The sequence below is a fragment of the Camelus bactrianus genome, chromosome 4, assembly GCF_048773025.1.
Source record: "Camelus bactrianus isolate YW-2024 breed Bactrian camel chromosome 4, ASM4877302v1, whole genome shotgun sequence".
Taxonomy (NCBI): Eukaryota; Metazoa; Chordata; class Mammalia; order Artiodactyla; family Camelidae; genus Camelus; species Camelus bactrianus.
The window spans coordinates 65,963,200-65,987,946 of record NC_133542.1 but is presented as its reverse complement, the minus strand read 5'-3'; the positions used below and the strand labels follow the sequence as shown (position 1 = coordinate 65,987,946).

The following is a 24,747-nucleotide window of genomic DNA, read 5'->3' as shown; positions in this document are numbered from 1 at the left end:
TGCCTGACGTGTTTTTCCTCATGTCTCTAACTTCAATATTCTCAAGGCTCAAGTCCAATACTGCCTTCTCCACGAAGCCATCCCAGGATCAGTTCCCTACGAAGAAGTGACTTCTCCCTCTTCTGAATCCCGACAGCACAGGATCTCCCGGGCCCCTGGCACAGCCAGTTTAGCTACAGATCTTGCTCCTGAGGCACCCAGGAGCTTCTGGAGGGCAGGGTCTTCCCTCACTAGGTGCTCCTTGCCATCCCCACACCCCCAGGGCCCAGCACACAGCTGGGTACCCAGAGCAAGCTGCTTCAGCACAGACTAGTCCACTTGGCAACAGGACACCTTGACCTGTGAGCAGTGGGAGGCAGGAGCGGCCTGAGTGCCCGGTCTGTGAGTCCTTCACCTTTTTTGGTGCCAGGGACCCCTAAGGCCTGAGGCCCCCTTCTCAGAAAAACATTTTAACATGCATAAGATAAAATACCAAGGATTACAAAGGAAACCAATTATGTTGAAATATAGTTTTCAAAATATTATTAAAAATTATAGCAATATGTGTACTTCTTTATGAATGCCTTCAGTAACAAGATCCAGTTCTAATAACTATGGTCTTTTTGAAGTATGAGGAACAAAAGCATTCTTTCTTTTTTGGTTGGGGGGTGTGTAATTAGGTTTATTTATTTAAAAAAAAATTTTTAGTGGAGTTGCTGGGGATTGAACACAGGACCTTGTGCATTCTAAGCACATGCTCTACCACTGAGTTATACCCTCCCCCACCAAAGCATTATTTCAAGATACCCACAAAATTATACTATGACATGAAGGTTCCTGTGATTTCTATGATTTCTATAAAAATAGAACAGCTAATACCACTGTGGTTTGTCACCTACATTTGTAATTGAAAGAATTACAATTTGGAATTGTAATTAGAGGTCAGTGAAAATGAAGGTGGGATATTTTTTTTTTCCTGACCAAGTTCATGGACACTCCAGATTCCACCCAGAGTCTGCTGGGGTCCCCAGTTAAGAACCCCTGGCTTAGAGGCAGGGGCTGAAGAGAAAAAAGCAAGGTTTGTTCTGGAGTCCAGATTTTGGCTGTGCTGTCCCGAGTGTCCCTGACCTTCTTAGAGCTCTGTCTCCACCCACCTGCACAGTCAGATCACTGAGGAACCTTGCCCCGTGCCCACAATCTGCATGTTCCAGCTGATCCTAAAGCCCCTCAGTGGGGTGGGCTTGGCAGAGGCTCCTAGAGAATGACCTCCTGTAACCACTGTGCCCCGGACAGCCCAGCCCAGGCCCTCAGGGCCCCTGGCCACCTCCCAGGGAACTTGTTTTATGTCCCATAGAAGCAGGGCTGACAGGCGATAAATCGCCGAGGAAGGCTGGAGTGGGCTCAGACTGTCTGCCCGGCGCCCGCCCAGCCACCCCACTGTACCCACCGCCACCCTCTCCATAGGGATGAAAGCACCATTAATAACCTGGGAAGAAAGGGCGCCGTGACGACGCGCCCAAAGGCTGCTCGGAGATCATCTCTGGCTACATTTTCTGAGTGCAGCACCAAGCCTGGGGCCGCTGTCTACCCTAACCTTCCTCTGTCACCAGCAGGCTGGGCTCCCCTCCTCCTGGGATCCCCCAGGGCTGCCTTTCAGCCTGGGTCTTGGCCTCGAAACTCCTGACCTATCCACTCATGAATAGGTTATGCTTTGCAGACAGGGCCCCCCAAAGAGTGGTCCCCAAGGCGGGGTGGGACCAGAGAAGGAAAGGTGGTCGACTCTGTCATCTCTGTCACCTTTACCAGCATGAGTCCATCGCTGAGCCTACAGGGAAGTCTCTGGTCTCACCCAGACCCCACTGCCAACTCCACTCGTCATCCCATGCCCAGGTGATTGGTTCCCCTGCACGGTACCCGTTACCAGCTACCTTGTGCAGGTCTGTGGCAACCTCTGTCCAGGCGAGAGCTCAGGCAACCCTACTACCAGCCCTGTGAGCGATAATAACTCTTATTGTCTCATTTTACAGACAAGGTAGCTAAAGCTCAGAGAGGTTAAGTGACCAAGCAAGGAGTCACAGCTGGAAGCTGACAGAGCCAGAGTTTAAGTCCTAGTCTGTCTGGCTCCAAATCCCCCATTATCAGCTTTCCAGACTCCAAGTGGTCCGCCCTGCAGCCACAGATGGCCAGAGTCTCTCTAAAGGAGGTTTGCCAGGCCCCTCCACACACCCCTCCCTTCCTTTCCTGCCCCTGCCCAGGGGCTCCCTCAGAGACCAGAGACTCATTTCCAAGCCCTGTGGCCCCAGTCCCACCTCCTCCAGGAAGCCTTCCCTGATTTCCCATCCTCTGCAGAGTCAGAAGTCTTCTAGTGCTTCCTAGCCCTTAGTAGAAGCTGCCAGGGATGACCACTAACACCGCCTGTGGGTAGGGGCTGAATGAGTCTTTTCCCTCATCACCTCTACCACCATACTCTCAGCCAGACTCAGACACACCACAGGGGCTCTTCCAAGAGGAAAGATGAGAAAAGTCATGCTGGCAGATGAATAAATGAGCTCCTGGCTCGATGCTCATGCCAACTGCCTACCAGAAGCAGGTCTGTTCACCTGCAGGCAGGGGGGTGGCTGCCCCAGGATCACTGGAGTGGGGGCCCACCTGACCAGTCAACCAGGATGGCTGAGGGAGGTAGGATTTGGCATTGCAGCAACTCCCTGGACAGAGAGGAGCCCTGGGCCGAAGGGACAAAGTCAGCAGATGCACTGGACCCACACATTGCTCGAGAAGAACCCATAGAAGGGCCAGACCCAAGTTCAAGGCCAAGGTTCAAGAACCACCACTACTGCTCTGAGCTCACGGAGGGAAAAATAGCAGTGCCATTCCCAGCAACAGCCACTTTCCTAATAAATGTGCTTCCTCTAGACAGAGGAATGCTGGGCCTGAGCCCAACGAGGTCCACAAAGGATGTTCTCTGAAACAGCTGGTGGGGCCTCACACAACTGCAGAGGGGGCCTAAATCACCCTCCCCACTCCGGACTGCAGAATGATCTGTGCAGGACATAGAAAGAGTGAAGTAGAGGTCCATGTCCTAACTGGAAAACCTTTCCAAAATATCTTAGTGACAAAAGCAGGTTGCAAAATGATAGATGATTTTTTTAAATTGTTAAACAGGATCATAGATTTTCCATTGATACATATGTGTATGAGAGCTCAAGAGAGAACTGAGAAGAACACACTCCAAAGGCCTCCTGAGGGTCCCCCCCAACTCCCAGGTGGTCCTGCCCCACAAAGCTCACCCAAACTCTACCCCAGCCCTAGCCCAGCACCCCCCACTCCCGATGCAGGAGAAGCGCATGTCCACATCCGCTCTCACCCATGATAGGCAGGAGTGTAAATGACCCTAACCTGTGCGGAGGGCACCTTGGCAATGTGTATCAAAAATTACAATCCATAAAATGTCCACTTTAAATTCATATAATCTCCTTCTCCATCTTATCCTCAGATAAACACTCACGGGAGTGCAAGAACAGATGTACAAGGATGTTTCCATATCCCTGTCTGCAGCAGCAAAAAAAAAAAAAAACAAAACCGTAAGCAACATCCACGTCCATCATCAGGGTCCCGGCTGAATAAATTACGGTACCCTCTGAAGATGGAGTTCTGAGCAGCCCTTTCGCAGCGGGTGGCAGAGAGGCGTATGCTGGCACAGGGCCCTGTGGGTTGAAGGTGCAGGACATGTGGGATGATCCTGGGTGGACAAGTCCGTGGAAGGTTGAAAACAGGTTTCTGCATATTCTTCCAAAAAAAAAAAACAAACTAGTGGTTATTCTGGGGAATGTGTGTGTTGAGTTGGGGACAAGAAAGAGAAGAGGTTTAGTTTTCACTTTAAAGGCTTTTGTGTATTTAAAATTTAATTTAAAATCATGGAATGTGCTGTTTTCATATATTAAAAACCAGATCTTGGTGCGAGATGTTGATGGGGAGGAGGCCGCACGTGTTGGGGAGCTGGGAATATCTGGAACTCTCTGTACTTCCCGCTCCATTTTGCTGTGAACCTAAAACTGCTCTAAAAAATAAAGTCAATTTGAAAAAGAGAATTAGAGATTAAAAGCCTTTAGACATTGAAAAGCACACAGCGCTTTGTCCTCCAAGTCAGCGCTGCTCCAGGTTGAAGCTTCCTGTGCCTGCATCATTCACAGGCTCCATCCTGGCTTCCACATGGGGAGGGGCTGAAAGGTGGACCCACCCAACTAAAGCTCAAACTGGGGAGCCCTGTTGAGGTCCCAGCTCTGAACCTCTGCTCATGTGACTTCCTCTGCCCAGAATGCCTTGCGCCCTCATTGCGCGAGTTCAAGCACCATCCTCCCCAAAAGCCCACTTCAGGCACCCTCACCCCCTGAGATGCAGACCCTTCCAAGGACAGTCTGTGTCCCCAGCATCTCTTTGCAGCCTCCAGGGTTGGCCAGTGTCCAGCACAGAGCTCATTAAATACGTGCCCTACTGGACACATTAACATTTCTAAAAGCCCCAAGCACTGTCTGGATATCTCTCAGGGGCCACTCATTTTGCCTTGAATTATGATTCCACCTGCCCTTAGCAGCAGGGAGCTCCCCAGAGGGGCTCCCGGAGCCCACACCCCCAGTGCCTGCCCAGCCCTAGAGCTCACCCAGCTCAAGAATCTCAAGGGCTAGTGCCCGCGGCTGGAGCCAGGAATTGAAGAGAATGAAGGAAGCAGGCCGGCCAGGCTCAGCAGAGCACGCACGCCCCCGCCCACAGGAAAGCAGGAGGCCGCTGGAAGGCAGGCCTAGGATGGCCGGAGGATCCAATTTCCAGAGCAGCTACCAGATTCTGATGTAAAAACCTCCTGACTCTTACATGTAAGCGACTAATAATGCACACTTCAAAACAAACACCTCACAGGTCACATGAAATAGGGCTGCAGGCCGGTCCCCCTGTCTCCAGGGGCCCCCCCCGGGAGTAACAGCTCAGCATTCAGAGCAGCCACAATTAAAAAAGAAGAAGAAAGGCAAAAAAGCCCTCCTTGGTCCTGCTGTCCCAGCAGCCCAAACAGCCCCAGCACCAAGGGGACTCAGAGGCCAGCCATTGTGAAGGCGGCCCGGCTGGCTCTGGAGCCACCAGCTGTGTGACCTGGGGCAAATGACTTAATCTCTCTGAGCCTCTGCTTCCAACTCAAGAAAAGAATAACAGTATCTGCCCCCCAGGCTGTGGTATGAGTGCTGGGCTGTCATGAGGGAGAGGATCGGGGGACCTGGGAAAGGGCCAGAGCCTGTAAGGGCTCACCCTCACATGACCAACAGGGACAGTTAAGCCTAGAGGAGGTGAGGGTGCAGATGTGTCACAGAGCGGTGGAGTGGCAGAGCAGGGGCCCCTCCTCAACCCCCCAACCATGCCCTCGATGGAGCAGGGGATGATCAGCCTCAGAGCTGCCCAGGGAGGCTGTTTCAGAGGGGTACTCCTCTCCGAACACACTCAGCCCCCCAGGATCAGAGTTCCACACTCATGGAGCACTGAGTACACGGCTGGCACCATGTGAAATGCTTCAAGTAAGTTCCTGTCACTTCACTTTTTCAACAATCCCAGAGGGAAGTTATTATCACCTCCCCATTTTACAAGCGAGTTCACCAGGGCTCAGAGAGGTGCCCTGATTTGTCCAGGGTCACCTAGTAAGTGGTACGGCCTGGATCTGATGGTGGACGGTCCCTTCCAGGGCTCTTAGCAGCCTCCTCTTCAGGGACCTTGCCCCCTCTTTTCCACAAACCCTGCGATTCCTACAGTGTGCTAGGTGCTGACCTAGTCCAGGGGCCACCGGGAACAAGACTCCTGCTCCAGGCAGCCTGGCTGGGGCTGGGGCACAGAGGCAGGGAACCAGGGACTGACTCAGCCTGGGAGAGTGGCCTCAGAGGGGATGGGGCCCTGAGCCAGGGCCAAAAGGTGAGGAGAAGCAGGCCCGGAGGCACACAGGTGAGCAGTGGGCTGGGTGCGCCAGGAGAGAGCCCCCAAGCTTTGAGGCTGGGGGCTGGGAATTACAGCACAGACAAAACCCACCACACTCAGCCCCAGGTGGGTGAGACAGCCACGGACGGTTTCTCTCTGGAGAGAACAAGCAAATGTGGGAGGGACAGAGAGGGATGAACATTATGGAGGTGATGAAAACTCAGAACCTTGGAGCTGAAAACCTACCCGTGGGGTTCCCCAGCCCTCTAGCAGAGGAGGCTTCTTGCCCCGGGTGAAGCTCTGCTGGCCCATCACCACCAGCCTCGAGGTCATATTTGGGGGTGATCACTCAGGCTTAGGGACGTATTATGGGCTAACATATGTTCCCCTAAATTCACACATTGACATCCCCACCCTTCAGTAACTCAGAATGTAACTGTATTTGGAAAGAAGGTCTTTAAAGAGGTGATTAAGTTAGAAGGAAGCCATCAGGGTGGGACCTAGTCCAATCTGACTTGTGTCCTTACAAGAAGAGGAAACTGGACATAAAAAAGGGCGCCAGGGGCCCACGTGCACAGAAGATGATCATGTGAACAGCCAAGAGGGTGACCGTCTGCAAGCCAAGGAGAGAGGTCTCAGAGGAAACCAGCCCTGCCAACACCTCAGTCTTGGACTTGCAGCCTCCTGAACTATGAGAAAATAAATTTCTCTTGTTTAAGCCACCACATCTGTGGTATTTTTTAATGGCAGCCCAAGCAAACTGATATATGTGGGGTCCAGCCATGCTGTGTTGGAGCAAGGACCCTGGCTTGGCCATCTGGAGCTGGCCTTGGGCAAGTCAAGTCAATCTCATCTGCAAAGACAGGGTGAGAGGAGCTGGCCACTCGCTTAACAGAGATGGTGCAAGGCTCAAGTTAGGCTGAGAACGGCCAGGTGGGAGGTGGCAGCCCACCTGTGCATACCCCCAGGCACCCACACATCCTTGGGAATGCATCCACCCTGGACTCCTTCTAAAGTCTGTGAACATTAAAAAGCATCTGGACACTTTTCACACAACTAGAGCAAATAATCCTAAAACGGATACAGACTCTCAGAAGACCCAGAATTGCCAAAGCAATACTGAAGAAAAAGGATGAAGCTGGAGGAATAACCTTCCCAGACTTCAGACAATACAGCAGAGCTACAGTAATCAAAACAGCATGCTATTGGCAGAAAAACAGACATATGGATCAGTGGAACAGAATAGAGTCCAGAAATAAACCCACACATCTATGGTCAATTAATCTTCAACAAAGGAGGCAAGAATATACAATGGAGAAAAGACAGTCTCTTCAGCAAGTAGTGTTGGGAAAACTGGACAGCCACATGTAAATCAGTGAAGTTAGAGCACTCCCTCACACCATACACAAAAATAAACCCAGAATGGCTTAAAGACTTAAACATAAGACAAGACACTATAAGCCCCCTAGAATAAAATGTAGAAAAAACATTTTCTGACATAAATCTTAGCAATGTTCTCCTAGGGCAGTCTACCCAGGCAACAAAAATAAAAGCAAAAATAAACAAATGGGACCTAATTAAACTTATAAGCTTTTGCTCAGCAAAGGAAACCATAAGCAAAATCAAACGACAATCTACAGAATGGGAGAAAATACTTGCAAATGATGCAACTGACAAGGGCTTAATTTCCAGAATACATAAACAGCTCATACAACTTAATAACAAAAAAACAAACAACCCAATCCAAAAATGGGCAGAAGACCTAAACAATCAATTCTCCAATGAAGACATACAAATGGCCAACAGGTACATGAAAAAATGCTCAATATCACTGATTATCAGAGAAATGCAAATTAAAACTACAATGAGGAATCACCTCACACCAGTCAGAATGGCCATCATTAGAAAGTCTATAAATGATAACATGCTGGAGAGGGTGTGGAGGAAAGGGAGCCCTCCTACACTATTAGTGGGAATGTAGTTTGGTGCAGCCATTATATATGGAAAACAGTAGGGAGATTCCTTAGAAAACTAAAAATAGGCTTATCATATGACCCAGAAATCCCATTCCTGGGCATATATCTGGAGAGAACTCTAATTCAAAAAGATACATGCACCCCAATGTTCATAGCAACACTATTTACAATAACCAAGACATGGAAACAACCTAAAGGTCCATCGACAGATGACTGGATAAAAAGTTGCAGTATATTCATACAATGGAATACTACTCGGCCATAAAAAAGAATAAAAATGCCATTTACAGCAACATGAATGGACCTGGAGATCATCATTGTAAGTGAAGTAAGCCAGAAAGAGAAAGAAAAATACTATATGATATCACTCATATGTGAAATCTAAAAAAAAAAAAAAGACACAAACAAACTTGTTTACAAAACAGAAGCAGACTCACAGACAGAGAAAACAAACTTATGGTTACTGGGAGCTGTGGGGGGAGGCGTGGGAAGAGATAAATTGGGAGTACGAGATTTTCAAATACTAACTACAGTATATAAAATAGATAAACAAGTTTCTCCTGTATAGCACAGGGAAGTACATGCAGTATCTTGTAGTAACCTATAATGAAAAAACATATGGAAAGGAATATATGTATGTATAGGTATGACTGAAACATTACGCTGTGCACCAGAAACTGACACAGCAGTGTAAACTGACTACACTTCAGTAAAAATAAATAAATATTAAAAAAATAAAAAAAGCATGTGGACTTCGAAATTGCCAGTCCTCCAGGGACAGACAACTGAGCCGGGGCAGGTGATCAGCTGCTGGATTCCCTGCAGCTGTCCTGGTTTTTAAAACTGAGAGTCTCATGTCCTGGGAAGCACCCCTCTCCCAAGTCCTGGGCAAACCAAGACGGTTGGTCACCCCAGCCAAGGGTCTGCCTCTCTTGAGGTTTTTGTTTACTCATTCATGTGTTTGTCTAACAAATATTTACTGAGGATCTACTACATACCAGAAGCTGTCCTCATGGGCTTTTGGGCCCGTGAAACACACAGAAACAAGCATTAAAAACTATAAACAGAGCCACACATGTATACACTTGGGTAAGTTAAAACTGTGATGCGTGCTACAGAGGGAAAAACAAATGTTGAGGCAGAGACTAACTGTGCGAGGGGCCACCCTCAACGAGACACCTGGTCCTAAAGGAGGGTCATTCCAGGTGAGAGCTGTAGCAGGACATTCCAACGAGGAGACGGGGCTGGAGGTGGATGAAACAGAAGGAAAAGCCAGTGTGGCCGGAGAGCAGTGAGGACAGGCAGGAAGAGGTGAGGCAAGCCAGCCAGACCTCGGGGCCAAGGGCAGGCTACATGTGGAAGCCGGGAGCCACCTGACCCACGTACACACTGGCTACGGAGCAAAGAACAGACTGTAGGAGAGCAAACACAGGAGTGAGTCCAGTTAGAAGCATCGTGCAGTCACCCAGACGGCAGCCTGGATCTGGATGAAACCGGGGAGCCAGGATGATGGACAGATTCCAGGTTCTTCCCAAGGACCCATGTGGTCTTCCTCTTTAACTCAGCAGCCATGGTCCTCCCCCAAGAAGAACCCTGGGAATCAAAGTAAGTCAAAGCCCAGTGGCCTTGGCGATGACATTTTACCCCCAAGCCCCAGTCAACAAACACACACGCCAGTGTCTGTCACTGTCTCAGCCAAACCTGTCCCAGGCTGGCTGGGGATCAATCTCGTCCAAGGGGCCAAGAGACCAAGTGGCTTTCTCCCCCTGGGGGTGGGGAGTAGGGCACTGGCAGTATTTTAAAGCCATTAACGATTGACGTCTGTTAATTATTAGTTTGTCCACCTCTGTTTTGCTTTCCCCCGCACCATTGCTCAATCCACCGGCAGCCCTGGCCCTGAGAAGTGGAAATATTACCTCCTAGCAGAGAGACGGGGAAGCAGAGGCCCCTCACACAGAGGGAGTAACCCCATCAGACCAAGGCTTAGAAAGGCCCCCTGGAGGCAGGGTCCGGGGGAGTTGGGGAGCAGGCACGTGACAGGAGGCTGGGGCTGGGGCACCCCTCGTGGACAGTGCGGGCAGGGATGCCAGTAGGAGCCAGTGGCCAAGGGAACTGCTAGTCTTTCAGGAAGAAGGAAGGAGGGAAAGGGGGGGAAGCCCCAGGCAGGGATTCCCCGACCCAGGGGCTGGCCGGGGCGGCCCTTACCTAAAAGAGGAAGGTCCAGGGCGGAGGAGGGGTGGTTGGGGTGGGAGGAAGTGGTTACAGTGGAAGGAAAAGGACTTCCATGTGGGAGTCGTTGATGTGCCTTTAGAGCATCCAGTGAAAGTCACTTCTCCATCTGGAACTCGAGAGAGAGGATTAGGGTAAGAGACTCACCATGGGGATTGGAAGTCGCCCAGGTTCAGGGGTGGTTGACGCCCCGGGCATGAACGGGGGCTCCCAGGTGAGAGCGGGTAGGTGAGAAGAGGAGTGAATGGGAGCAGGACCCTCAGAGGGTCCCAAAGCGTCACCACGCAGGGACCTGGGAAGGCTGGCTGAGGCCTCCAGCAATAACGATATTGTAATTACCGAAGTGCCCATGCATTGAGTTTCTTTTACACGCCAGGACTTGAACTAGGGACGTGAACGCATCATCTACCTCACTGACACCTCCATCAACCCACTGAGGTTGCTACTGTCATCCCCTTACAGATGGGAATGTCAGCAACTCCGTTACCCAGCTAGTCCTGGACCCAGTCAAGCTGCAGAGCTCCCACATAATTTTAACCACTATATGGGGGGGTCAGCGTTTGCAGACTGGTCGGGGGTGGATATTTTCCCTGGGGAAGGGGTTTCTAGGGGCCGGAGGTGACCAGGTAGCGGCGGACAACTGTTCCTCCAGCTGGGAAGAGTGGGAGGGCAACTTCCTCCAGCAGCTGGCCTGGCGGCCACAGTAGGAACCACCCATCTGAGCGGAAGGATCTGGAAGGCTGCAGCAGGGGGCTAGAGGCGGGAAGGACCTTTAGTTCTCCTTCTGCCTTTAGGAGCCAAACTTGGAAAACAATGGCCGCTAAAAACGATTTGATGACTAAAATTTTTGACTGTGGCTAAGTTTAGCACTCGGGGTGGGGCAGGCCCAGTGACGTCCAGCGTGCAACTTCCACCACCAGCCCGATGTCGTATCCTGGTCCCCTGTTTAACTCTTCTGTTCCCACATTTTCAGATAATAACTTCCAAGCCAAATAGGACTTGGAGGTGAATGAGACGCCACTCAGAGTCCCATGAGTACCTAACACCTAAGCTAGAAAGGGCAACCTTTAACCTGAAAGAATCAACCACTATGGTGGAATTTCAGGCACCAGAGGTGGTTTACCGGAGTTCCTGAAATCACACCAGTTCTCAATCTGATGAAGAGCAGTAAACAGTAGGCACTCAAACTAAAACAGTGCCCGGCATATGGTAGGCACTCAGTAAATACGTGCCCCTGCAGGCAGGAGCTGTGCAGCTCACTTTTGTTGCGGTCAAAGGACAGGAAGGCCTCCCGGGAGCCTCGGAGCACCAGGAGCCACACCCTCCAACCACCACCGCTTCATCAGGTCTCACCGCATCATGATGTGTCCGTTCTGCAGGGTAGTACTCCATCTGGCCAGAAAGGACTTCCAAGCACAAGTATTTGGACCTTTCAAGTTTGGGGGAGTCTTCCAACATCATTCAGGTTCAACCCAATTGTTTTCAAGCCTTAGAAGCACTTCCAGACCACCAAAACCCAGACCCGACTAGGAATGGCAAACGACGGCGCAGCACACGCAGCCCCCTGCCACCCCGGCTAAGGCTCAGGCACCTCTCGGACCCATCACGGTGCTCTTTTCTGCTGAGCCACGCTGGGCTTCAGATCCTTCGAAATGCCCCAGGTCTGGTTGGTTTTGTTATAGGAGACAATGTAAATTCCTTCTTTGGCGGGGAAAAAAATGTGCCTCTGAAAATCCATTGAATTTAATGACCATTCATGACATGGGAATCGTGTTTATGGGTTTTTTGTTGGTTTTGCCTGTGCCTGCGCCCTGCTTTTCTGGGACCCGTGCCCCAGTTTTCTCTGGGATCTCCCCTTCCCCGCACCCAGTACAGCGGAGAAACAGAGTTTAGAACCCAGGTGTGGGGAGGGGACGAGAGAACTAGACAGCACATCCTAACTCGTTCATTCGGCCAGGGTTCATCAGGCCTCCCTGGGCTCTGCAGATCCACAAGCCCACAAAATCCCTCTAACTTCGGCCAGCTTGAGGGGGGCTTTTGCCTCCTGTACCTGAGAGAGCACTGGCTGACCCCGGTGTACGCACCGAGCTGGGCACCGAGGGGTGATCCCAGGGTGACCAAGGGTCCCTGTCCTTCAGGAGTTTCCCAGTCTAGCCGGTGGTTACACAGACTCAATTAACCAGTCACAGCACCAGCTCCAGCTCAGACCATGATGGAGCCAGAGAAACCACTCCGCTCCCCCAACCCAAGGACCCACCCCCTCCTCCACGGAGCCGCTGCTGAGCTCCCATCCCCCACCGAGCCCACCGAGGGTCCTGGACCGGGAGTCAGGAGACTGGGAGTGCGGTGCGAATTTGGACAGGTCACCCTGGGCCTCAACCTCTTCATCTATAAAATGGGGGGGGGGGGAATGCCACATGACACCCAGGCCAAAGGCTCTGGAAGGGACTTGCAGTGTCCAGACCTCACAGAGGAGGGTAGGACAAAGGACAGGCCACCTCCGGGACTGGACCCAAACCTGTGCTCCAGGGGTCTGAAGATTCCCTCCCCTTGGGTGAGGAAGGGGTGGTGGTTGGGGTTTTGGGGGAGAGACTGAAGCCCCTGGACTGCACTGCCCACCCTGTACAAGCCCCAGATGAGAGACCTAAGGAAACTTCTAGTCCAGCCTCTTCCTCCCACATCCAGAGCACTCACTCATTTGAAATTGGGCCTTCTCTGGGCATTTGCGGGGGCCATTTCTGGGAGGAAATCCCCAAGCTGCCTTTTTAAACTTCCCTGTCTCAGGGGGCCTCCCCATGCTGAGGTCCTCCTCCATGCAGTTCTCCACATCCCCATGAAGCCAAGCACCCTGCCCTGCCCTGCCTGCCCCTCCCAGGGGACAGCAGTGTCCTGGGCAGCAGGGTCCAGGGCCAGCACCTCGGGCTGCCTGGAGGAAATGTCAGGTCGATGTGCAGCAGCTGCCCTCCCGAAAGGCTCTCCTAGGAGTCGCCAGTGCCTCCCTGGCCCTCCGAGAGTCCAGATGACAACAGCCAAGTTCAGGGTCAGGCTGGTGCCAATGCCCAGGACTGAACTGCCTGTGGTGAGGGGTGACCACGCCCCTCAGACCTGACACTCACCTTGCAGCTCTTCACTTTCCTACAGTCAGCCTGCCCCAGTTCCACAGTCAGGCGAGCTCCCTGACTTTCAATACAAGGGGGGACAAATGTAAAGGCAAGAACCACATTATTTATAGTCTCTGCCCCACTCCCACCATAACCATCACCAGCAGCACAGCTGGCCACCCACTCCTTGGAAAACACCTTTGTGGGCATCCCCCTGCCTCTGCACCACCACCCTCTCCTAAAACAATGTTCAGCAGCTCTGAATTACCAAAATCAATTACTCCAAGAAGGAATTTAGGCAGCAGGCACCAGCATAAAGGCGGCAGATAATTCCCACTGTCAGGTAATGGCTCCCCTGAGAATTTCTGATAATAAAAGAAGCATTGAAAAGAAAACACCTTCCCCCAGAAAGGAAGTGGAAACTGCATTGATAAACAGAAGGCTCTTCTCCTCCCTGCTGTCTTCCCTTCCTCAGCTATGCCCCTGCAGGACTAAACCCCAGTAGGGTCCCAGAAATCCACAGGGATGAGGTGGGAGGCTGGCGGGGCCCAGTTGTTGGGTCTCAGGCCCTGGGGACAGTGCTAGGTTCCCAGAGGACATTTGACTCTTGCATCCTTCCTTGGGCAGGGATAACCGACAGGGCCAGGGCTCCCATTACCCGCAGGCTCAGGGATACACAATTTGACAGTTAAGCTCGCTCTGTTCCATGTGTCCAACTCATCCCCTCTTTGAGAGTCAAAAGCTCTTTGAGAGCAGGTCACAGCCATCCCTTCCTTGTCACCTGGCCCCAAACACCCACATAAAGGACCTGCCAATTGATCCAGGAGGTGATGGGGAGTTTACCTGAAGTCAGTTCTTTGGTTTCCTTGATTGTAAAATGGGGAGATAGATAGCATCAAAACTATTATGTAGATGTCTGCAATTCCACATCCCCCTAGGATGCCACAAGCCTTGTCAATAGGCCTTCCAAGAAGAAAGCATCCTAAGCGCAGAGGTTTGGTGAGTTCTGGGACAAAGTTCAGCAGGTTTCTGTATTGCAAGACTTCTCAGAGCCTTTAAAATTGCTACTGTGGATTGGTATTGTATGAATGGGCATCAAGTATGCAGCCTTTTCCAATACTCCTCTTCTACAAAGTACCTTCCAGACTGCCATTCCATGGAACATACCTGGGCCAACAACAGCAACAGACAAAAGGCATAACCAAGGATGTAATAAGGCATATAAGGAGGACTGGTTGTGGGGGGTGGGGTGCTCTAGGCCAATTTCATGGAGGACAGAGTGCTTGAGACAGGTCCTGAAGGAGCAAGGAAGGGCAAAGGTAGGGTAGGGACATTCCAAATAGAGGGGACTGGTCAAGCTGGAGCCCAGAGGTGGGAGAACCCAGGACCTGCTGGTCCTGGTTGTTATCTGGATAGAATGAGGTAAGACAAACGGGGAGGGTCTTGAGGTAAAGAACGCAGTAAGGGATTTTTTTAAGGTCCTTGAGTAAAAATAATGGCTTACTTGCACAAGAACTCACCACATGCTGGCATTGTATGAAGCAGAATTCTTACAACTTCTATAAAGCAGGTTTTATTGTACCCCTTGCTTTAGAGCCGAGGACAAGTTAAGTAGCTGTGTCAGTTCATGAAGTGACTGGGGGGCAGGGCAGGGACTAGAAGCCCCCAGCACATCAATTTCAGGACCCATGCCCTTAACCACCGCTCCTCCTCGCCCCAGAGCCAGGAGGGGCAGGACAGAACCCAATGCCACCAACACCAACAAGTTGATGATTCCTTGCCATGGGATGCCTTGTCCCTACGCCATCGGCCAGTCCTCCCCAAATGCATACCTAGGTCATTAGTTCTGAATATTTAAAAGAAGTCTTTCCAGCCATCCCTCTGGGAGTGCGCAAGAAGATGCCAACACAGCATGTTGGTACCTAAAGAAACAGTGGGCAAACTCATCAACATCCTCAACAAGATTTGTTTCCTCAGCATGTGGCTGCGGCTTGATTTATGGGGCCTGTGAAGCTGTTCTAAGAGGGAGCAGACCTCTCAAGGGAGCGGGGGAAGTCATCATCATCACCATCAAATATTTCAACAATCATCTCAATCACAGTAAAGAAGGCCCCGGACAGCCTCCTGCACATCCACAGGAAAGGAAGTGAAACTTCGTTCAATTAGGTAATTAACCAGACAATGCAAAGAGAAATTCCAGCAAGGATGTAAATTCTTAAAAATCTCTGCACTAGTTGGTGAGGAGGATGTCAACAACAGGAACTCGGTGGAGGGGAGAAGCCAGGGCGGAGAGGTTTGTCCTGAGCTAAAAACAACAGCAGGCAGGCAGCAGTTTTTAATGACAGGCACTTCCCTGTGCCGGCTCCGTGATAAGCACTTTTCCCGCATTACCTCACTGATGCCTCAAGACAACTCGGTGACGTGAGTGTCACCATCATCCTCATGTGATAGGTGAGGAAACTGAGGCACCAGCCTGAGGGCACACAATGAAAGTGACAAACTCCGCTCTGATTTCAAACCCACATCTTCCTCCACACCCCTCTGCTCCTTCTCCAAGGTGTGCCCGAGGTACAGGGGCTCTAGGGATGAACAGATCTAAATGGGGAAACTGAGGCTGGATTGGACACCTTCCCCCTCCCCAATTGTCCTGACTGCCAGGCCTGGGGCCTCCCAGCTGACCGGGCTGCAAGGCTGCCATGGAGAACTAGGCAAGCTTGGGAGAAGTGATTTTGCAATCCTGTTTGCAGAAACCAGGGCAGCCGCCTCCAGCCCCACTTCCTCCAGGAAGCCCCTACCCCACCCCATAGCTCACCCTTCCTGCACCAACCTGTGGCCTCTGCAAAGACTGGGCATGCTTTCTCCCTAGGAGTGGACCCAGGAGGTTCTCTGGAGGAGGTGGGGAGCTGAACCTCACACTTGTTTGAGTACCTCCCGCCCTGCCCCCTCTTCACCCGGAGGGGCTGCTTCAGCACTCACCTCGGTGCCTTAACCGGCAGAAACAAGCCCTAGTGGAATGTGAACTCCATGTAAAAGATAAAATTCAAGCGCCTTAAAGAAATCTTTTCCTCTATTATCCCCTTTCTCTATTCATCCCTGTGTCTCTCTAAAAAAAAGTCCATATTCGAAAACCTTTTTGTTTGGCCAATTTGAGTCACTGTATATCTTTATAAGAAAAATAAATAATTCATATAGTCTCTTTATATCAGACTTCCCCATACTTAGAACTGCCTTCATCAGAGGCAATGAGTTCTGAAAAGGGGCACTGGCCAGAGTACCCGAAGACCAATGCAAAGTTAAGTGAGAAGTCTCGGTAATAATAATGCAAGTAATGGTTAAGTCCTAGCAGAAACACTAGCATTTATTGAGTGTTTGCAATTGCAGTGTCCTGTGTTATCTAGTTCCGTGTCTAAACTTAGCCTAACAACTACCCTGGGAAATAGGGATTGTTCTTAGTCCCAATTTACAGATGAGAATACAGAGGATCAGAGAAGTGAGAGAACTTTGCCCAAGGCCACACAGCTGGGAGGGAGAGCAGCCAGGACTCCAATCCAGGTCTGTGTGATGGACCCCAGACCACTCTCCATCCTCAGCCTCTCCGAAATACCAGACCCCCCTCCTCAGGTGGGAACAAGCTGCTTGGCTCTTTCCCCACCTCCCACTCCAAGCCCAGGATTCAGCAGCTAACAGTAAAGCCCTGTTCCAAATCGGAATCAACACAGCACTGGTCACTCCACTCAAAGACAAACGCCCCCAGCAACCATCGTGCCTTAAAGGCACCTTATCGGGATAGAATGGGAAAGGAATGAGCATCAACATCAAAGAAGCCAGCAGCTACAGGGGGTGGAAAGAGACAGGCCGAGGACCGGCTGTCTATGAGACCATGGCTTCTAATGTGCCCGTCCGTCTGGAGCCTGGATACAACCGTACCTGCTCTCCTCTGTTCCCCAAATCTGACTGCTCAAGGCCAGTGCTGAAGGGGGAATATAGGGATGATGTCAATCTAGAACTCCTCATTCACCCACTTCCTGCCCCTTAGTTACTTAATCACAGCTAATTTCTCTGTATTTACACTTTCACAATCTCACAGGAATTAGCCCAGCAGCTGGAGGGCAGAGAAGCAGTGACTAATACCTCGGGCCGTGGAGTAGGGAAGACTTGCATGCAAACTCCAGCTCTGCCCCTTCCCAGCCAGGTGACCTTAGGCAAGTCACTTCTCTTCTCTGGGCCTCAGTTTCCTAGCTGCAAAATGGAGATGCTAACAGGACCTCACGGGTCTGTTATGAGAATCAAAGGGGATACTTGGAAAGCCTTCAGCCCTGATCCCGGCTGATGGGACGTACTCAGAAAGTGTGAGCTGCTCAGAATTACTATTACAGCCCAGGGAGGTCCTGCCCCTTGCACAGAGCTGGTATGAGGCAGAACCAACACTAACACCAGGTTCTAGCTCTTTCTCGACACAGAGCCAGTCACCCAGAATCTGTGAGATGGCACAGCCCAGAAGCTTGTCATGGCCCATTAGCCTCCAGGTCTGCAGCTGACAGGACAAGTACAAAGTCCCAACCCACAGGTTTATTTTCCTTACACACACACACAGAGAATCGACAAGTGGTTCAGAGTGAAAGTTCCCAAACCTTGGCATCCCCTCCCATCCCGAGGTGAGCAGTGATCTCATCCCTGTGACTAAGCCGCCCGCCGACGCCAAGAGCCCTCTTCGGGAACCCGCAGGCTTGGCGCTGCTGGCTCCCAGCCCCGGGAGGAGCTGAGGCGGTAGAACCAGGATTCACACAGAGCTGGGAATCCCTGTGCTTGGAGCCCAGAAGCAGAGTGGCTCTGAAAAGCAGGACAGTGTGGCAGCCAACGACCAGAATGGGGCTGGAGATCCAGGTTCGAGTCCCACCTCTGCCATGAACTTCCCACGAGGGTTTTAAGCAAAACCAGGCCTCTGTCTGCCCAACTCTAAAATGGATGGATGACAGATTTCCAATAGTCTGTCTCTCAGATCTGGCTTAGCTTCCTCCATCCTGCCCACCAGGGTCTCTGCCCTAGCTGGGGAAGGAGCAAAGAGCTAATAAAGGTATGAGTTAGAGGACAAAGGGCACTAGAATGTGCAGGAGATCCTGGGGGTCTGGGAGCTTGCCAGGGGCAAGGAGCACAGTGCTGGAGGCACCAGAGCAGCCTATAAAGGTTTCAGTGGGTCGGGAGAGGAGAAGAGCCTTCCCGAACCTCAGCTACCACCTCCTCCTTTTGCTAATTCCCCGCACCCTGGTGAGGACAGATAGACAACTAGGAGAACCTAGATTAAAAACAGAATAAATCCAAGAAACCCAGGTACAGACTTTGCCCCACAACTGGCTCTTCCCAGAACCCAGAGGCAAGAGAAAACATGATTCTCCCTCCTCCATGGTGCCAGGTCCCCAGAAGGAGAGGTGGACGGACAGGGTGTCTTCTGAGGATTTGAATAAAAATCTACTCTACCAAACACCGTAAAATGACACCTGCAGCAAAGCCAGGGAAGCACACCATTGCACTGCACTATTGATAAAGCAGGCACCTGCTGTGCTCTGGAATCCTCAATGGCTCCCAGTTCCCTACAGCACCATGTTCACACTCCTTTTTTATGGCACTCAAGGGGTTCAAGGTGGGATTCCAATGGTACTTTCCTGCTTCATTCCCTTCACTACCCCGCCTCCCCCCATGCCCCTGCTCTAGCACTTACAGCCTCCAGCTGCTCCCCCCGACACCACCCTTGATCCATCCTGAGTCTTCCTGCTGCCCTGACTGCTTTGCTTAATAATCTACCCCTATTGTTTCAACCAACCCCCTTCCCTCCCGTAGCCTGTTCACTTCAGACTTTAATCGGGCTTCTCAGAAAAATAAAGAATGCAGGCGTAGGGGAACAGGGAACAGGCCTAGATTCTGCCACCAAATACTGTGTCCAGCCTCAACTGGTAACTGGGCACACGCCTCCACGTGCTCCTGTATAAAGCGGGCAGTGCGACCTCTACCTACGTTAGCAGCTGCCAAGCCACTCAAGTGAACTAATGGAGCCGAAGGGCCCTGCGCGGCCTCAAGTCGGACACCAACCCAAGGGATCAGGGTGCCTATTTTTAACTCCCCACATCCTGGCTGAAAAACAAATCCCTCACACACCCTGCAGATCCCTATCAGGGGGACCGGCAGAGCCTTTTGGGAATTCTCTCCTCCCGGAAGCAGCACCGGCTTTGATGGATGGGAAAGGCTCCGAGATTCTGGCTCGGGCCAGCGCCAGCTTCCATTATGTCTGGCTGGATCCTCACTGACCCTGACAAACAGTCATTTCCTGGTGGACTCAGTTGTCACATATTCTCCAGCTGGTGACAGCCAGACAGGGTCACCAAAGATGCTGAGAAGGGCCATTCATTCATTTACTTATTTGTTTACCCCCCCCCACTCCCTCCCCTTCCCCTCCGAGGAGGTGGGGCCTGCTCTAGGCTTGCCCAGAGGAGTCAACCTCAAGGCACCTGTGCTGGGATGCTCTGTCTAGGGGCAGAGACAGGGGGGGAGACAGGTAAACTGAGAAAACAAAAGTGAGCAGGACATTCAGTGACAAAAGCATCATGGGAGGTAATAGGACCTCAAAAGCGCCTGTGGGCCTCCAGCTGGGCAAGGGGCTGGGGCGGCATCTGAACATAAAGCCAGGCCATCACCAATCTCGATTCTCTCCCTCCAGCACCTTCAGCATCCCTTGGACCTTACTCCAAGATGAGTCTTTAATAGCTATGACCTGCAGGGAGATGGGAACTTCCTGCTTCAGGACAGAGAGCTCCTACCTGGTCACCTGGCCCAGGTGCGTAGCTGTCAACTAAAGCCTCTTCTCCCTGGTCCCACCTTGCTCACCTGCCACTCCCTAAGCTCACTCTCATCAAATGATACCAGAGGGGAAAACAACCCCAACATAAGAGTTTCAAAGGAAAAAAGCCTCATTCTGAATGTGGAGTCATCAGCACAGAGATCCTCTTCCCAGATCAGTGACCCTTGCTGAACACAGGGACGGAAATTTCCCCGCAGTCTCTGACTGCAAAGAAATGCGCATCCTTAGAAAAGTCATGTGATCCCTGGGTGCCTCTGGGGCCAAGTGTGTGGGCCTCCAACACAATCCCCATGACCTTGCAGACCCTTTGTAAGTACTTTACAAACTCTCTTCTGAATGTTAGAGAATGAGGTGAGTCTTGCTTATGCTCCTTTGACCTGAAGTTCAGCCTGCAGGCAGGGGAGCTGATGAGGGGCCCTTTTCAGACCTGGTTCCAGGCCCCTCTCTCTCTTTGATGTCACAAAGCCAGAATAGACTTTAAAAAATAAAAAGACAGATCAAGAACCAACCAAAGGAGGCAGGAAAATCTTTCTGCAAACCAAAGGCATCTCTCTATCCATCCCTCGACTAGAGCCAGCCTGGCCCAGAGCACAGAGAGGACCACCCCCCTCACCTGTTTGCACTGGGAAGTGGGGTGCAGGCAAAACACTCGGAGCCAGGAGCGTAAAAACCAAGCCCAATTACAAGCCAGTTCAACTCTACAAGGCTTTAAGAGCATTTATGAGACCAAAGAAGGCCCTCACAGGGCCCCACCCCACTCCGTGGGCAGCGAGATGAGAGGTAAAGCCGGGCCTTGCCCTCGAGAAGGTCCAACCCCATCTCAGCACCGACAAGCCGATGACAAATTGTAAAGCAAAGCAGCTGAGCAGAGCTACAACCCAGGACCGCACAGGGGGACCGCTCACCCTTAGTGATGAGACCGAGTGGAAGTGACATTTGTGTCAGACCCGGAGGGCCAGTTAGAATTTGAGCAATGAAGCAGTGGCCAAGACAGAAGAGCACACAGGAGTCACAGGCAGAGAACAGGCGGCTTGGGGAGCAGAGGGCGAAGAGGCAGGCAGGAAAGTAGGAGCGGGCATGGGGCCCTCCCTGATGGCCAGGCCATGGAGCACGGGTTTGATCCCGTGGGTGGGCAACAGGGAGCCACCCCCAGGGAGGGGAAAAGAGGCACCATGGAGGCAGAAGCTGAGGGCAAGTGGCTGACAAAGGCTGCGGTTAACAAGTGCCTGCTTTAGGCAGCCAGGCTGCTGGGAGCCCACCCTGGGCCCAGAGAACGGGCAGCCAGATTCCCTTCGCCAGCTGCTCTGCTCCGGGGAGATGCTGCAGCCGGCCCAGCACAGACTCCATCTGGGAGGGGGCCAGACTCGAAGGCTGGGGACTTCCCCGAGGAGGGCCATGTAGTAGCTCAGGGACAGACAAGGGACTGTCACACAGCCTCCTGGTCTCTCCGCCAAGGCTACCCTGGGCTGAGAGGGGTGCTCTGCTGGGTTGGTCTCAGAATCCCACTCCCCCACTGCACTCCCCAGTCACTCCCACCATCGCCCCCCTGCAGAGTTCAGAGAGAGTGAGCAACCTCACCTGGCCCTGGGCACCCCTCTGCTGCCCCGCCGCCACCCCCTGCTCCCTGAGTCCCCAGACACTCAGCCCACAAAAGCCCTTCTGACTAGTTTCATAACAAGCCCCAGGGCAGCACTCTGCCCTCCAACCCCACCCAACACCTCACCCATGTCCTGAGCCTGTCATGGCCCCCCCAGCCCCCAGAAATGCAAAAAAGAAGTGTAACCTGTGAATGTCAAGGTTGGAAGGGATCTGAGAGCTAACTAAACAGCCCCTTACTTTATAAACAAGGAAACTTAAGTTTTCAGAGATGACCAGGATCACACAGCCCAACGGTGGACCAGTCAGAATCCAAGTCTTCAAGCATCCAGGCCAGGACTCTGGCACCAAAGCCACGGCCAGCTGGGGCCGAAAACACTGAGTTGTGGGATGTGGTGCAGAGAAGGCCTGTGCTTATTGTCAAGGGACCTGGGTCCAAGTTCTGACTTTACCACCTCCCCCACGCACAAAGACATTCGAGCTTTGGACATGTCACTGCAGCTTCCTGGACTCCAGTGACCTCTTCCATAAAATGGGTGTTTAATAATTCAGTGCTTTCAGGAGATCAAACAGGATGAAGGGAGAACAAGTGTTCTGTGTACAGTCGGGGCTGGGAGAGTGCCGAGGCTCACGTGGCGATTCCTTTACCCCCAACCCCTCCCGGCACCAGCCCTGCCCAGCCAGCCTCAGGTCAGCCGTTTCCCCAGAGCTGCCCACGGACCAGCAGAGCAGCCATCCAGGGGAAAGGATGGATTTCTACTGGATTTGAAACAGCAGTGCACACAGGGCAGACCCACTCCACTCCCCTCCCCTAGAAGTTGGAACACAGTACCTCCTGTCTGGGAGGTCAGAGGCCATCACGGGCCGTGGAGGAGGAAGCAGTGTGTGTGGAGGGGAGTCCTGCCCATCTCTCCTGGGTCCCCACCACTCAGGCTGAGAAATCTGAGCACAAGAGTCTCATTCAAGGTGCACCGATCCTTCTAGATAGCAGAGGGTAGACGTTGGAGGGATGGGGTGGGGGCAGGGATGATGAGCAAGGCCTTCTGGGAGCCACAGGCTTGTGGCTGTGAACATCCACTGTGGCAGGAGAGGCCTCACCAGGGGCACTTCTGTCCCCCAGGGCCTGCCCCATAACACCTGACATCCGCCCAGGAGACTTCCACAGCCCATCCACAGAGAGCAGACACCCCCCTGTGGGTGTGACATTATGCCCCAGAAAGGGAAAGGAACCAGCTCCAGAGAGTGAAGCCAAGACTTGAATTCAGTTCTCTTGGAACCTACAGCCCACATTCTCTCCCTAAGCCTCCCTTAGGGCTATGGTTCTCAAACTGTGGTGCGCATGAGAATGGTCTGGGGAGTTTTAAAAACTGCAGATTCCTCATAGAGGTGCAGGATCCACATTTTAATAGGGGCTCCAGGTGACTGTGATAAAAGCATTGCCAGCATACACCACACACCCCGACATACATACACACACACACACTTCCAGGCACGCACGCCAGCACAGGACAGAAGTCACGATTCGAGGCATGGACTCTAAAGGCAGGCGCTGGGTTTGCAACGCAGCCAGTTCCTTACGGGTTGTACAACCTTGGCTTAATCTCTTAACCTCTCTAAACCCGTTTCTGCATATGCAAAATGAGCATAAGAAAAGAATCCACCTCACAGGGCTGTCTTAAGAATGCACGGAAATAGTATGTGTAAAGCCCTCAGCATATACAGGATCTGGCACATAATAAACACTCAATAAATGGTGCTATGATCATTGCCAAACTCAGTTCAATGTGTTGAATGCCTAAGGGAGGGAACAGAACGCCAGGCACCGGGGGACCACAGTGAATAATTGAGCCAGTAAGAGATGCCTGAAGGGTTATATACAACCAGTGGGTAGAGGTAACAGGGACACAGATTTCTACTCAAAATAGGAAGAATTTTTTAACAGACTGGAGATGCCCAATCATGAAACCAGCTGCCTAGTAGGCTGCCACGAGAGGATCCCCAGTTAAAAAAAAAAAAAAAAAGAGTAGATGTTTACCACGTGGAGATGCATCTTCAGGGAAGGAAGAATGGGGATGGAGTGGCTGGATGATCTTGAAGGTGCCTTTGGCCAGGCTCTCGGTCAGCCCCTCTCCCTAGCATGCTGGTTAATTAGTGCATTTGCACTTCCCTGATATTTACAACCTTTACCTCCAAGCATCAAAAGGGATGAGAGGAGATCAGAGGTAGACAGAAGGCCTTATATCTTCTGAATGATTCATGACAAGGAGAGGGATGGATGGGGTTGTCTTAAATCTGAGGCCTAAAAACCTACTGAAATCATATGCCTTGGAGGGTATATGTATCTGTGCCCTTTTCTCAAAAGGGCTGGTTAAGAGGGGCTGGTCCACACCAACTTTTGAGAGAACTGAGGCACAAAGGGTCTGGGTCCCTCAGTCAGCAAAAAGGACACAGACTGGCAGCCCAAGGCTGTTGTCCTATGAGCCAGATGCCTTCCATGCTTGACCTCACAAAAGCCTCACCACATCCCCCTGGGGTGGGAACTTTGAGCTCAGAGAGGTTAAGAAACCTGCACAAGGACACATGACTAATGAACGGTGGGGCTGGGATTTGAACCCTGGTTCTCTGGGCTCCAAAGCTGGTGTTTGGTATGGATTTTTTAACTCTCAGGTATACTGTCTTAGATCAAGAAGACACAAACAGGCGATTGGCTTTGACATAGAGGGGAAATAATGATCATTAAAAATGATGATCCTCACAGGTGACAAGCTACTTACCTATCCACCCTCAATCAAAATTAAATTCAAATCAAAATTAATTTCCCTCCCTCCTAAATAGCAGAGGAGGGCAGCGCAGGAGAGGAGGGGCACAGTTTCCATATGACATAGAAGTTCAAAAGAACAGACCATTAGGAAACCAGAAAACCCCACAGTGATTCCCAGCAGGCTGGGGATTGGAACCTAGATGGCTTTGGTCGCTAAGCCCACTCTGCTTGCTCAAGATGTTTTCGTGGAGAGTGGGGTTCAAGGCAGCCCAGGAAACAGAAAAGAGATCTCACTCTGATAACCCCGCC

The 24,747-nt window shown here is 51.7% G+C and overlaps 1 protein-coding gene across 3 annotated transcripts in view; it reads right to left on the bottom strand.

Moving 5' to 3' along the window:
- Positions 1–24,747, bottom strand: part of DAB2IP (DAB2 interacting protein) — a 189,917-nt gene that overhangs the window by 140,634 nt on the left and 24,536 nt on the right. The window lies entirely within an intron of this gene.